Source organism: Coptis chinensis, chromosome 6 (genome assembly GCF_015680905.1).
Source record: "Coptis chinensis isolate HL-2020 chromosome 6, ASM1568090v1, whole genome shotgun sequence".
NCBI lineage: Eukaryota > Viridiplantae > Streptophyta > Magnoliopsida > Ranunculales > Ranunculaceae > Coptis > Coptis chinensis.
In genome coordinates, this window is record NC_141461.1 from 80,287,079 (window position 1) to 80,299,009 (window position 11,931).

The following is an 11,931-nucleotide window of genomic DNA, read 5'->3' on the forward strand; positions in this document are numbered from 1 at the left end:
AACCCAACTTGGGGGTTGAAGTTCCAATCTTTCTTTCATGAACACTTTCCAAACTTATACGTATTTTGTATAAATAATCATTAGTTAATTAGCTAAGCGTAGTTAATTTTCATGTTTACCGCTTTCATAGTTTTAGGCACACCCACCCCTCCCCTCATATCCTCGGTTCTCATAAACAACGTAGGACACCAATGTAATTGTAGAAGTTCAGAATGAGGAAAACTAAATAAGAAGTTTGATTCTTAGAATGTATAAAGCCCAGGCAAAGTTTAAGTTTTGGAAGTTTAGTCCTTTGGTTTACTTACCAAGAGTTGGGGATTCAACCTACTTGGACCGGGTGGATGTGCGAGGCGAGTAGTGTAACATCACGCTCGCGCATCTCAACCCAATTTGGAGGTTGAAGTTCCAATCTTTGATGACCAAGAGTTGGGGATTCAACCTACTTGGACCGGTTGGATGTGCGAGGCGAGTAGTGTAACATCACGCTCGCGTATCTCAACCGAACTTGGAGGTTGATGTTCCAATCTTTGACGACCAAGAGTTGAGGAGTCAACCTACTTGGACCGGTTGGATGTGTGAGGCGAGTTGTGTAACATCACGCTCGTGCATCTCAACCCAACTTGGGGGTTGATGTTCCAATCTTTTTTTGACGAACACTTTCCATGCTTTTACGTATTTTGTATAATTAATTATTAATTAATTAGCTAAGCCTAGTTAATTTTCATGTTTACCGCTTTCATAATTTTAAGCTCACCCATCCCTCCCCTCATATCCTTTGTTTTCATAAACAACGTAGGACACCAATCTAATTGTAGAAGTTCACCATGAGGAAAACTAAATAGGAAGTTCGATTCTTAGAATGTATAAAGCCCAGACAAAGTTTAAGTTTTGGAAGTTTAGTCTTTTGGTTTACTTACCAAGAGTTTGGGATTCAACCTACTTGGACCGGTTGGATGTGCGAGGCGAGTAGTGTAACATCACGCTCGCACATCTCAACCCAACTTGGCGGTTGAAATTCCAATCTTTAACGACGAAGAGTTGGGGCGTCAACCTACTTGGACCGATTGGATATGCGAGGCAAGTAGTGTAACATCACGCTCGTGCATCTCAACCCAACTTTGGGGTTGAAGTTCCAATCTTTCTTTGACGAATACTTTCCAAGCTTATACATATTTTGTATAATTAATCATTTGTTAATTAGCTAAGCGTAGTTAATTAGGTTGAATCCCTTCATATCCTCTGTTCTCATAAACAACGTAGGACACCAATCTAATTGTAGAAGTTCAGAATGAGGAAAACTAAATAAGAAGTTTGATTCTTAGAATGTATAAAGTCCAGACAAAGTTTAAGTTTTGGAAGTTTAGTCTTTTGGTTTACTTACCAAGAGTTGGGGATTCAACTTACTTGGACCGGTTGGATATGCGAGGCGAGTAGTGTAATATCACGCTTGCGCATCTCAACCCAACTTGGAGGTTGAAGTTCCAATATTTGACGACCAAGAGTTGGGGATTCAACCTACTTGGACCGGTTGGATGTGCGAGGCGAGTAGTGTAATATCACGCTTGCGCATTTCAACCCAACTTGGAGGTTGATGTTCCAATCTTTGACGACCAAGAGTTGGGGATTCAACCTACTTGGACCGGTTGGATGTGCGAGGTGAGTAGTGTAATATCATGTTCGCATATCTCAACCCAACTTGGAGGTTGAAGTTCAAATCTTTGACGACCAAGAGTTGGGGAGTCAACCTACTCGGACCTCTTGGATGTGCGAGGCGAGTAGTGTAACATCACGCTCGCGCATCTCAACCCAACTTGGGGGTTGAAGTTCCAATCTTTCTTTGACAAACACTTTCCAAGCTTATACGTATTTTGTATAATTAATCATTAGTTAATTAGCTAAGCGTAGTTAATTTTCATGTTTACCGCTTTCATAGTTTTAAACTCACCCACCCCTCCCCTCTTATCCTCTGTTCTCATAAACAACGTAGGACACCAATCTAATTGTAGAACTTCAGAATGAGGAAAACTAAATAAGAAGTTCGATTCTTAGAATGTATAAAGCTCAGACAAAGTGTAAGTTTTGGAAGTTTAGTCTTTTGGTTTACTTACCAAGAGTTGGGGATTCAACCTACTTGGACCGGTTGGATGTGCGAGGTGAGTAGTGTAACATTATGCTCGCGCATCTCAACCCAATTTGGAAGTTGAAGTTCCAATCTTTGACGACCAAGAGTTGGGGATTCAACCTACTTGGACCGGTTGGATGTGGAAGGCGTGTAGTGTAACTTAACACTACACGCCTCGCACCGTGTTATATGTATATGAGAAGGAGGAGCAATTTAACACTAGAATCAGGTATGACTTTTTCTTTGTAATTAACTTTTTTCGAACTTTGAATTACTACATATAGTATTGTATTGTTTATCTTATGTTCTAGACCCTCTTGGGACGTGAGTTGGATTCCTTGGGGTCATAAGTTGGAAGCAGCTCGCCTAGCTTCCCTTTTGAGCTCTCTCAGCTCAAGGTGTCCATATCAAATTTTACTCACGAAAAATCAGGAGAAAATTAAAAGCTTGCCTAGAGAACTTACTTCTAGATATACCGATGAAGCGGGCGAGAATATTAGTTAGACTGTTAGAGTCGAAAAGAATCACAAGATTTACCGAAGATATCTTTTGGGTTTACTCATCTCCTCTCTACATTAGTCATCTCCAAAGCACCAAAATCGATTTTGTTTCATTGGTCTGAGATCTCTCTACAATTCTTAGATCACTCCCCTTGAACCATAAAATCTCCGTGAACTCTCACAATATCAAAAATCCATTTAAGCTTCAAATATGCCGACTTAAAAGATATGTACTCGAGACAGTTGAATGTAATAGTGGAGGAAGATGCCTCTGGCAAGTTGTACAACAAACTGTAGTTTTTGAGTAATACAGGTAAGGGTATGCCTAACCCTAGCTTATTTTCGGGAAAAATAATATATATGTTGAATGATATGCAAAAAATCAAAGAAATCAAAGATGAAGCTGAGGTATGCCATTATTTTTCAATTTCCACCTAAAACCCTTAACTCAATACAAATCCTTGATTTTATTAAGCATTGGTGTAATTGTGTATGGGCCGCTATTAAATTCAAGCATATGCATATATTTTTGTTCGAAAAATCGACTTATATGCAAATATTTCATGTGCAAGCAACATCTAGATAACATGGTTATATACACGATAGCAATTAGTTTTAGTAGTTTAGACTTTTGAGGCACTTTAGACTTTTGATACACGTAATCAACATAGACATTTTCTTTTTTTCTTGAAAGAAAATAGAAGAAAGCTAAACTTTATTACTCTACGACAAAAAAGAGGATTATAGTTATGTAACTTCCTGATATCTAAGCTTTTACTGTAGAGTCGATGGATCAACTGTAATTTCACTCAATGCTTTTATAATTTTGTGAACTGAAAATATTTTTTTAAATGTCACACTCTGAAATGAATCACGAGTTAGGGGACTTTAGCCTTGCTAAATTATGTGATCATGGAGATGATCCTCAAACTTTTGCCATGGAGGTACTCTCGATTATATCAGAGAAGAATTTGCTAGAACTGGAAAAACAAGTACACATAATGATGTGTATCCATTTGGAGCATTTCTCACTACTGTTCTAAATCAAGGTATGCGTCTTCTTCTTTCTCTCTAAAATATATTTTTTGTAATTAAACCAACATGCTTAATTAGAGTATACACATTCTCCAGCTTCATTAACGTGTCTTTTTAGCATTGGAATTGATTGAACTTTATGGAATTGAACTTTTAGGATTTATTTGGGTTTTTAGAAATGAATGGAAAATGAAACATTTAGATAGATCTGATTTAGCTAATAAAAAATTGAGAATTCGGTGGTATATTGATTTTGTTTAGGAGTGTCATGTTGGGTCACTTATAGCTCAAGTAATTCTAGCATCCTCAACTTCTCAATCTCTTAAAAAGTTTCGAAAGGTAATAATACTCAATTTCTGTGAAAACCCCTGATTTCTTTTTGAGGTTAGGGGTTCCACAACTATTTTTTTCCCCTTTGCTTGCCTTCGTTTTTGTTGCAGAATTACTAGAAGTAATGAAACTAGATATTTATATGTATTGTCAGGAAACTCAGTAGTGGATTTAGCTATTGTGATTGAGCAAAAAACTCGCTATAATTCCGAATATGGATTCCTTTGGAGGTAATCCTACAAAGTAGTAGTTAAATCACTCCATTTACAATTTCCATTTTATTCTCCTTTTATTATTGAGCGTTGTATATAAATTTTGGGAATGAATTGCAAATTCCCTATTTCTCTTTAGCTTTGAATATATTTCTTTTGGTTTTCATTACATGCAATACTTATATGGTTATATCAATGTAACACTATTAATGGTTAGATCTTTCTCAATATTCATTTTTAATTAAAATCCTATTACTTCAGTTTATATTTGGTAAGTTTAGCAATTGCTCTTACATAACCTATGTCTCTATTTAATTTTCATAATTGGTTGATATTGAAATTATGATCACGTGAATTTTATTGCTGAGATAAACTGAATCTTGGTGACATCTCATGCAATACGGTTGCTTAGCAAATGGCCGCATTTTCTTATTCTTAGTTGTTTTAGTTTACACGTGTATTTGAATTCACTATATTTCTCCACATGCCATAACTGAAGCTGGCATCCATGTCTAAAAAATTAAGATAAAAAAACAAGTTTTTCCTTTCTTTATTTCCTTTTAAAACAAAGTAAATAAGTGCAATGGTGTGTTTATATAGTTTTGGTTTGTTGGGATTCTTAGTCTATATATTGTTGTCGTGAATTAGCCGAGTAATACTTTTCTTAACTTTGCTATCTTAAAGTGGAACTTTAGCTCAATGGAAGAGCACTTGAGTATGGAAATACATCTCAAGGGATTGGAACTTGGAGGTTGAAGTTCCAATCTTTGACGACCAAGAGTTGGGGAGTCAACCTACTTGGACCGGTTGGATGTGCTAGGCGAGTCATGTAACATCACGCTCGCGCATCTCAACCCAACTTGGGGGTTGATGTTCCAATCATTCTTTGACGAATACTTTCCAAGCTTATACGTATTTTGTATAATTAATCATTAGTTAATTAGCTAAGCGTAGTTAATTTTCATGTTTACCGCTTTCATAGTTTTACCTCATATCCTCTGTTCTCATAAACAACGTAGGACACCAATCTAATTGTAGAAGTTAAGAATGAGGAAAACTAAATAAGAAGTTCGATTCTTAGAATGTATAAAGCCCAGACAAAGTTTAAGTTTTGGAAGTTTAGTCTTTTGGTTTACTTACCAAGAGTTGGGGAGTCAACCTACTTGGACCGGTTGGATGTGCGAGGCGAGTAGTGTAAGAGAGCATTCATCTGTAGTCCTTTTTCGAGCAATGTGAGGGTGTGCACGTCAGCAACGAAGTTTCAATTTTTACGACTACCCATTTCTTAGTACCCTCTCATATACACTTCTTCAACTCAATTCTTTTTTTGTCTTCAAATTGGATAAGTTTTAAAGTATGGCATCACAAGTAGGTAATCCTAAACCCACCATCTACCTCCATATATTCTGTAACGGGACAACGTTCAACAGCTACATGGCTTGCCCTGAAGGAATTAAGAGCCCTTCAATTCGTAAGACCCAGGTTAATTTTCTTTATTGGTCTACTTTAGTTTGTAATTTGTAGTTTTTTGTTGGACTAAATATTGATTGATGCTTATTGTTTCTAATACGGTGTACACATTTATTATTTTGCACTGCAGATTTAGAACGGTCTGCAGGGTATCTGTGCCTATTCTATAATCCGTGTTATTTCTTCAACGCTTTGGGTTGGTTCATAACTGTTTAGATTTTCATACTTACTTTTTTCAACTCCAATAAGTTCTTCGGGCAGATTCTTTAGAAACCAGGGATGCATTTTAATCTCTTGGATAGTGATTCTCTGAAAAAAAAAAAAAAGAGAGAAAAGGTGAAAGAAGCTAGACAAGTAGCCTTACAGTCAGTGGAAAGAAAATGACCTCCAATGGCTTGGAAACAAATATTTGAGAGAGGAGGCGCCTACAATCTAAAGATAAATGGACATAATCGGGTATGGAGTATTGAGCACCAATTATTCTCTGTGATCGATGTACATAACAGTGTTAACCAAGTAACAAGAATAGTAAGTTATGCAGAAACAGTGATACTTGCACTTTTTCAAGTGAACTCACCCCTATAATCTTCCGGAGATTTATAGGATCTGAGGTATCCTCAAATGGGTAAACTCCTATCAACATCACATATAGAGTCACGCCACAGGACCAAACATCTGCAACCTGCAATTCAAGAAGCCATAGGTAGTCAAAGAAACAACTTAGATAAATTCGTTGGTGTGCCCAACGAGGTCAGAAACGAGTCATCTACGCACCCATGATGAGACACTGATAAACGGATTATTGAACTTGAAGGGGTATAAGGATGCATAAAGTTAGAGATGAAGCATATTCTGCAGGTATAATCATGGTTGATTAGGAGAGAAAGGAATATTGTTGTCTACACTACTTTCGCTAGATATACAATGACATACATGTACGTGGCTCAAAAGCGTTATCAACTCTACCTTAGGCTATATGCAGGGTCCTTTTTATTACTTTTTCTAGCAAAAAGGGATCAAGATTATTTTGTAAGCAGCTTCCCAATGTTCCCAAATGTGCCAAATATAGTCAGGAATTCTCTCAAGCTAACCACATGCATAACTATATGTCTTCCATACGTGGCAGACCAACTTAGTGATGCTTTGTTACAAGTGTGGAAGATATGATATAGTCCCACCAGTTCTCTAATTAAGTCTTAGTAAATGTAATCAACAAACTCTACTTTTTAGTTTTTACTTAGAATTTGACTTTTATAGGAAAACCATGGTTTGCAAAATGGTCTAGATTGTACGTCTGTTTATCACTTATGGAATTTGGCTCTGGTACATCAAGTTTCATTTTTTTTCCCCCTCCTGAGTTGAGTTTTTAGTGGTTGCTCAGTCACCCTGAGTTCCTCTCACATTCAGTCTACATTGGCAGCGGAACTCATAAAGCCTAAAGGGTCTTTGCACGGGTGCTCCTTCTCCATATTCTCTTTGAAATCCAACATGCTCTAGCAATCTGTTCGTCAGTATGGTTTTTCTGAGTTAAATCAATCATTTATAGATTTTTTCAATTATGATTTGAAATTGGATTAGGCGATTGTGGGAAGGTACTGACAAGATTAACAATTAACTCACTCTTCTTTTGCTGACTTATCGCCATCTTACATTCTTACCAACGTTTAGAGTTCGTTGGTGATGCTGCTTTGGGGTTTGCTTTTGCAAATTTCGTATATATCACATACCCTGATCTAGATCAGGGCCAACTCTGACTTCTTTGTGATTCCAATACAAGGTCTGAAAAACTGAATGCAAAGGTACACAAGCTTTTTTCAGTTTTAACTACATGATCATGACATTTACATGTTGGACAACTAGAATTAGTTCCGTTTATCACTTTATCCTGACAAGTGGAGCAGAATTTGGCTGTTACAATTCATTTTACTCTTTTAGATGGTCAACTGAAAGAGAAATGATAGAGAGAAGCTTACCAGCAGAGCTCTTGGTCCAGAAGACTTGAGGATTGATTGTCGTGAGGTGTTTGTCATCAAGGCACTTCCACGTTCTGATGGACTTCACTGTTTGAGCTTCTGGTTTCGTCATGTACGCTTTCTGCAGAAAACATAAAAATAAAATGATTCAGTCCAGATTCCTAAAACCATTTTTTAGATCTGAGTTACTGTGCTGGTGCGTATGGAAAAATGTAAGTTTACAACAACTCCCACTGACTTCACCAAGCTAGGTGGCGCCTTACTACAGTAGACAGCTTTGCTTTAAGAGTGAACAGTGAACTTGATTTAAACCTTTGGCCACGAATCAACAGGGAAATTATGTTTCAAAAACAATTAAACTTTTGCCAAGGTTCCCATTGAACACGATATACTTAAGAGAAAGTCCACTACTAATGCTATTCCAATTATTTGTATGCTCTGATATTCGGGTTTGTATATTGTTTTGGTAGGTTAATGAAAGGTAAAAGCACCAAAAGTCCTAGTGGATATCGTCGAACCCGTTGCTGTGGTTGTATACGTGGGCGCTTAAATTTGATTTGAAGTTTATGTGGGAGGTAAAAAGTTACTCACGAGTTTTTGAAGATGCTATTTTGTTTTTGTTAGTTATAAAGTTATGTAATGTTGATGGTAGGTCTTTAGTCCACTGTTGGAGCCTATTGTTGCGCTTGAAAATCTACAACAACAACCACTCACAATGCTTTATGAGCTTTGTCAGAAACAGGGAAAAAATGTTGATATTAAATATTGGAGGAATGGGGAAAATAATATTACCAATATTTTGGTGGATGGGAAGCTTTTGGCTTCAGTGTTCGTTAAAAGAAAGAAAGACATCGAATCTTATGAATTGCTAAATGGAGTGGAATCTTATGGGATCTTATATAAGGAGGACTAGAGCATGCTCAAATATCATAGGAAGTTTAACCTCATTTGACGTGGAAAGCTATATTAAGTTTTCTTAAGGTTGAATAGCGTTGTTCCTCTAGCAGGAGTAATCAAAAATATGTCAGTAGGAGTTTTTTTTTTGGTTGAAAATGTAATATAACTTTAGAAACTATTGTTGCAAGTCTTCAGGATTGTATGAATTGTCTATCTAATGGTGATCATATTGTAATATTTCTTATCAAGTTTGTTTATTATGTAGAAACCATTCAAGGTCTTAAGATTCCGAAATATTCTACTTATTATGTAAATTCGATTTTGAAAATTAACGATATTGGACAATCATAGATCATAGATAATATTTTTTAGAAGTAATTTAATATAACTTCACACATTGAAATCAAGTTTTCAGAGTTCCTGAAAGATTGATAGGCGTTCTAGAAAGCTCTCTTCTGGGGCTTGCAGGATCAAGTGGGAAGAGCGGAACTTGACAGATTATAAAAAATAAATATTGTTTCTATCCTTGCAAAACTTTTCTCATTTGCAATCCTTCGTAGGCCATGAGCATAGAGTCATTAGTGTGGTCTTTGTGAATGCCACCGAACCTTTGTGCATAAGCAGTGATAGTGGAAGTGGCATATGTGCATGGAGTATTGGCGTAGTTCTTGGACAGGAGCCACTAAAGAAGTGGTATGAGCAAAAAGATTGGCGCTAGGTGGTCGCACACTATCGATCATCTCTACACTCTTTAATCATGGGCACTTCTCCCTGTTAGACAACATTGATACCACAAGACCAATATACTGGACTATACTGATAGAGTAGCTGTATAAGATAGTAAAAAATATGTTCTTAATTTAGAGTTTATACTTGGTAAAAGGAACATGTACATACACTGTGACCGTGAGGGATATATGATTACATGACAACTGACAAGGAAAGCTTTAAAAAGACAAACATACCCAAATATACATAAGAGTGTATTGCACAATTCTTTTATGGGTGTTTCTTTTTGCCCTTGGTATGCCATCCGACAAAGAAATTGGTGAAATGATTCATATCAATCTGGGGCGATGCCATACGTGAATTTGCTCCTATCAACCATCGGGTTATCGACAAACAAATTTGAAGGTTTCCGCAGCGTGAAATGCATTAGAAATAGACCAAATAGTTAAGAAATCAATACTTAATGATGGGATCAAGAACACCAAGTTTCCTAAAAGGAAAGTGGTTTCCCATTGGAAAGTCTTGGGAGGCTGTTTGGACAAGCACTTATTTCCACTCTTAGTGGCCGTGCAAAGGCCTTTTCCCGGGATATATGGTAAAATGTCTCTTACGATTCGTGTTAAGGCAAATCGAAGGCCGGGGAACAGGGGAGGATTTTAGAAACAAGAGGTTAGACTAAGGCTGCTTTGCTTGTTGATCGAGACCTGCAAAACCATATTAGGCATCTTGAGGAGGTGGAAGGTAAAGGTCATACAAAAGGATATATATGGAGAACGTCTTTGTGCTCTGATTGAAGCGTTAGATCGATGCTTCAATCATCACAAATGGTCTTTCGAGGGCCTTTTCAACTAGAACATGGCTGCATCATGTAAGTTCTAGACGTAAGATCTCCGGTGTGGCTGTAACACTTCGTGAGAACAAATCCTATGACCTCCATACTTGCTTGACCCTTTGATAGCCGAAAAGCACTTCAAAAGTGAGATCGTTGACAGAATGAATCCATGCGCCAACCCCTAGGAGCAAAGGTAGTCCTAAGAATATTTGAGCACCGGGATGGATGTGGTCCATTGCTTCCATGCATCTTCAAGATTGGTAATACTTCCAGAGGCATACTGACAAGGGAGATTGCTGAAAAATTGCACCCAAACATAATCGAAAAGGCCTGTTGTCAAGGCACCCCCAACCCAAGCATCAGGAAATGGAAATTGTGGTGCAGCAGTCAAATACACCTACTTACCTTTCTTGCTATATCCGGAGAGGTACCTAGGAAGGTCATCCCAATATAGGTTTGAACATCCTTCAATGTCAAAATCTATTCCATCCAAAATAGCATCTCCAATTGCGCGGGATGAGGATTGCCCACCTAAGAAGTTGTTCCATAGGTATGTGGCAACTTGCCTAGCATCATCAGAGGACGCAAGAGAGTAGCTCCCAGAAGCACCTCCTATAGAAAGAATCACTTTAATACCATTGCTTTAACAAGTTTTAATATCAGCACCTGTCAGATTTTTTTTTAGTAGTAAGTAAGAGTCCTAATTAATTATGTTTCTGTGAAGAGTTCTAATTTAGTTTCCTAATCTATACACAATTTGAAGAGTCCTAATTAGTTCTTTCTACAAGTCTTATTTCAGCGAGAGGCTCTCCTCAAATCAGGAGATTCCTTTATATATTAATCTTCAAATCAAGAGAAAAAAGTTGCGACCAATTCTTGAACTTCTAAGTGTTATTTATACAAGTCTTATTTCAATATCTCCCGAGTATATAGAAAGCACCATCTCGAGTTCTCTTAACAACTTCACATTAACAATGAACGGCATTATCTCTTTCACACCAACATGATTTTGAGTTCTTACTAGGTAACTATCTTTGCAAGAAAGCGATGGTCACCAACAACGATGCACCTTCAGATACTTGAAAGTGCATTTAATCAAAAGAGTTTATATTATACTAAGGAAGAAATCAAACTTTTGACAACTCAGCTGTCAGTACATGGTCAAATTACGGAAGATAATATAAAGAATTGGTTCAAGAACCGTCGAATCAAATTCAGAAAAGATCAACATGGTTCAAATCATAATGACAATACCTCTATTCAAGACATAGAACGATATACTATTGAATATCCCATAAGTACAAGTCTTTTCTTTTCAAAAATATTTGATTAATTATTAATGAATAAGTAACCAAAAAATCCTTTCTTCTTTCCTTATAATTATAATGTTGTTTAATTTTGTCAACAGATGCTACATCTACTAAACATCAACTTGATATTTTTTTTCCTTCACAGCCTTTTCCTAATGAACTTGGTAAGACATTCTTCATTGTTCAATTGTTACTTGGTTTTGAGTTGTACTTAACATGTTTTATTCTTATACAGTGGATGAATCGTAGTCAAATAATGAAAAAGCCAAAAATAGCCAATATAAAAGAAGACTTATATTGAGTAATAGAGAAATCCAACCAGTTGAAACTCATGGTTATGTTAATTGTGATGCTGAAACAAGCGATGACAACCATTATGCCCGAAAAAATCACCTATATCAACCAGACGGTGTTGGAGAAAGTGACGATGACTACGATTCTCAAATCAGTGGGAATGATTCAGAAATAGAATATGAAAACGATACAAATGACGATATGGAAGTTGAAGTTTCCCATGAGAA

General features: G+C 36.8%; 1 pseudogene; it reads right to left on the minus strand.

The window, feature by feature from the left end:
* Positions 1-10,143: 10,143 nt before the first annotated feature.
* Positions 10,144-11,191, minus strand: LOC147494729 (hevamine-A-like; annotated as a pseudogene).
* Positions 11,192-11,931: the final 740 nt, after the last annotated feature.